A 4,095-nucleotide genomic window follows, 5' to 3' on the forward strand; every position below is an offset into this window, starting at 1 on the left:
CCTCTGGAATCTGCTGTCCATAAACCAGAAACAATTAGTTAAAATTTACATTAAAATCATTATTTATTTTTTGAACTGACTTCAAATTCTCAAATACCTTGATGGGATTTGAACTCATGTTTGATTCTGGATGATTGTATACATACAAACATATGAAATAAAACCAGGAAGTCAGCCAGCAGACCCCTCAGGCCCAGACAGTCACTAAGTTCATGGCTGATCTCATTGGAACCCCACCTCCTCATGTCGGACTACCCAAGGTAATTTCCATTCCCTTGTTTATCACATGCTGACACCAGAGTCTTTGAGGAACAGAGTTCCAAAGACTCACAAAACCTTGAGAGAAAAATATTCACCTTGCCTCAGTCTTTAATGGATGGCACCTTACTTTCAAACAGCAATCCCTAGTTGTAGATTCTCCCATGTGAGGTAATATCCTCACCAACTCCATCCTGTCAAGGCCCCTCAGGATCTTTTATATTTCAATCTAGTCATTTTCCCCTCTTCTAAACTCCAGTTGTTACAAGCCCAGTTTATCTAATCTGTGCTCATAAGACCACCCACCAATTCTAGGTAGTAGTCTAGTAAACCTTCTTTGAACTAGCAACACAATAAAGACACAAGGGATTGCAGATGCTGGAAACTGGGGCAACAAACAACCTGCTTGAGGAATTCATCGGGTCAAGCAGCAGCTGAGAAAGGAAAGGAATTGTTGATGTTTCAGATTGAAATCCTGCATCGGGACTTATGTGTAGTTTCTTTTAATGTGGGATGACTGTTGCTCATTGGTTACCACACAGAATTGACAGGGAAAGGACTTGGTCCAGTGATAAGGAGATCCTGGTTGACTGGGGACCTTCATGCACATGAACTAACGTATGTAATGTAGCCACACACGCACACACCCCTACCTCATCGGCATATACACACAATTTTGCCCACACTCTCTGGTTTGCCCTTTCACTCCCCCACCCTGATCCTTCTATTAGTCTCCCCCCTCTGTCCATCTTCTGCTTACTGAGTCACACTTCCTTCCACTCCCTTGGTCACCCTCCCTCTCAGCTCCCACCTCTTTCAACAGTGTTTGTTTACTCTTGACTTTAATGCTGTTTCTGGAGTAAGTCTTGGAACTCAGGGTGGATTGGAATTACTGTTGACTTGTTACAATTCACATAAACGTATCTGAATAATTATGAAAATGAAGTAACTACAGAAAATTTACTTTGTTTGCTCTCAGCTGATGGAATCTTCTTCAGAAACTCACGAATGTGTGATCTTTAATCATGTAAAATGTTGATTTCTCTGTTTCTGTGTTATATTGTAATCTGAATGGGCAGCAGAGGCAGCTGGTATTCCTGGTCCTCAAACACTGTAACAGTCTTGTGCACATTTAAGCTGCACCGAGAGCTTCCAAATCCAACACATGAAGAATTGTATTTGGAAGCTCTGAGAGTTGTGATGGCAGGGTGAAGGGTGGGTGGTATAGATGGAGCTGGATGAACTCCAGATCATTCGGGAAACTGAGGAGATGATAGGCAAGAGTTACCAGGAGGCAGTCACACCTAGATTGCAGAATGCAGTTAGCTGGGTAACCATCAGGAGAAGGAAAGGGAGTAGGCAGTCAGTGCAGGGTACCCCGGTTCCTCTCAATAACAAGTATATCGTTTGGATACTGGTGGGGAGGAATGACCTTTCAGGGGAAAGCCACAGTTGTCAGGTCTCTGGCACTCTGGGTCTGTGGCTCAGAAGGGAAGGGGGGGTGTGGGGGGAGAAGAGGAGTGCAGTAGTGATAGGGGATTCATTGGTTAGGGGAACGGACAGGAGGTTCTGTGGATGAGAACGAGACTGCCAGATGGTATGTTGCCTCCCAGGTGCCAGGGTCAGAGATGTCTCGGATAAAGTCCACAGCATTCTTAAGGGGGAGGGTGAGCAGTCAGAAGTCATGGTGCACATTGGTACCAACGATATACAGTAGATAGGAAAAGGGATGAGGTCCTGAAGAGGGAAAAAAGGAAGTTAGGAAAGAAGCTAAAAAGCAGGATCCCAAGGGTGGTAATCTCTGGATTGCTGCCTGTGCCATGTACCAGTGAGGGTAAGAATAAGAAGGTGTGGCAGACGAATATGTGGCTGAAGAGTTGGTACAGGGGGCAGGGCTTCAGATTTGTGGATCATTGGGATCTCTTCTGGGGAAGGTATGTCCTGTACAAAGGGGCCAGGTTACACCTGAACTCGAGAGGGACCAATGTCTTTGCGGGCAGGTTTGCTAAATCTGTTGGGGAGGGTTTAAACTAGGTTGGCAGGGGGATGGGAACCAGAGTGTTCGGTCAGATGATGGAGCAGTTGGTGTAAAGGTAGGTGCAGTGTGCAGAGACACTGTGAGGAAGGATAGGCAATGGATGGGGCATAAATGCAATCAGTAGGATGGGTTGAAATGTGTTACTTTAATGCGAGAAGTATAAAGAATAAGGGTGATGAATTTAGAACATGGATCTGCACATGGAATTACAATGTTGTGGCCATTACAGAGACTTGGCTGTCGCAAGGGTATGATTGGCTCTTTGATGTTCCAGGGTTTAGATGTTTCAAAAAAGACAGGGAGGAAGGTAACGGGGTTGGGGGGTAGGGGGTGGAGTGGCATTGCTAATCAGGGATAGTATCACAGCTTCAGAAAGGGAGGACATTGTGGAGGGATCATCTACTGAGTCAGTGTGGGTGGAGGTCAGAAACAGGAAGGGAGTGATCACTCTATTGGGAGTACTCTTCAGTAGCCACCGGGACACTGAGGAGCAGATAAGTAAGCATATTTTGGAGCGAAGGAGGATGAGAGGTGACTTGATAGACGTGTACAAGATGATAAGAGGCATGGATTGAGTGAACAGTCAGAGACTTTTTCCCAGGTTGAAAATGGCTAACACGAAGGGACATAATTTTAAGGTGATTGGAGTAAGGTATAGGGGGGACGTCAGAGGTAAGTTTTTTACACAGAGGGTGGTGGGTGCGTGGAACGCACTGCCGGCAGAGGTGGTGGAGGCAGATACATTAGGGACATTTAAGAGACTCTTAGCCACATGAATGATAGAGAAATGGAGGACTATGCGGGAGGGAAGGGTTAGATAGATATTAGAGCAGGATAAAATGTCGGCACAACATCATGGGCCGAAGGGCGTGTACTGTGCTATAATGTTCTATGTCCTAAAGGTGCAAAAATAACAAGGTTGTTGTCATGGGTGACTTCAACTTCCCTAATAATGATTGGCACCTCCTTAGTACAGAAGGTTTAGATGGGGCAGAATTTGTTAGGTGTGTCCTGACACAGTATGTGGATGGGCTGACTAGAGGTTGGGTAAAGGAACCATGGTTGACAAGAGAGGTGAAACATTTAGTCAAGAGGAAGGAGGAAGCTTAAGGTTTAGGAAGAAAAATCAGGCAGTGATCTTGAGAATTATAAGGTAGCCAGGAATGAGCTTCAGACAGGACTTAGAAGAACTCAGAGGGGACATGAGAAGACCCTGGCGAGTAGAATTAAGGAAAACCCCAAGGTGTTCTACACGTATGTGAAGGACAGGAGGATGAGTAGAGTGAGGGTAGGACCGCTCAGGGATAAAGGGGGAAATGTGTGCCTGGAGGCGGAGGAGGTAGGGGAGGTCCTTAATGAATACTTTGCTTCAGTGTTCACTAGGGAGAGGAACTTTGACAAACGTGAGGTTAGTGTAGAACAGGCTAATGTGCTGGAGCTTGTTGTGGTTAAGAAAGAGGTAGAGTTGGAGCTTCTGAAAAACATTAGGATAGCCAAGTCCCCGGGGCCGGATGGGATATACCCCAGGCTACGACAGGAAGTGAAGAAAGATATTGTTGGGGCATTAATGATGATATTTGCTTCTTCCCTGGCCACAGGAGTGGTGCCAGAGGATTGGAGAATAGCAAATGTTGTTCTCTTGTTCAAGAAAGGTAATAGGGATAATCCTGGGAATTATAGACCAGTGAGTCTTACATCAATGGTGGGCAAGCAATCGGAGAGGATTCTTATGGACAGGATTTACGAGCATTTGGGGAAGCATGATCTTATTAAGGATTGTCAGCATGGCCTTGTGAGGG

This window comes from Pristis pectinata, chromosome 10 (genome assembly GCF_009764475.1).
Source record: "Pristis pectinata isolate sPriPec2 chromosome 10, sPriPec2.1.pri, whole genome shotgun sequence".
Lineage (NCBI taxonomy): Eukaryota > Metazoa > Chordata > Chondrichthyes > Rhinopristiformes > Pristidae > Pristis > Pristis pectinata.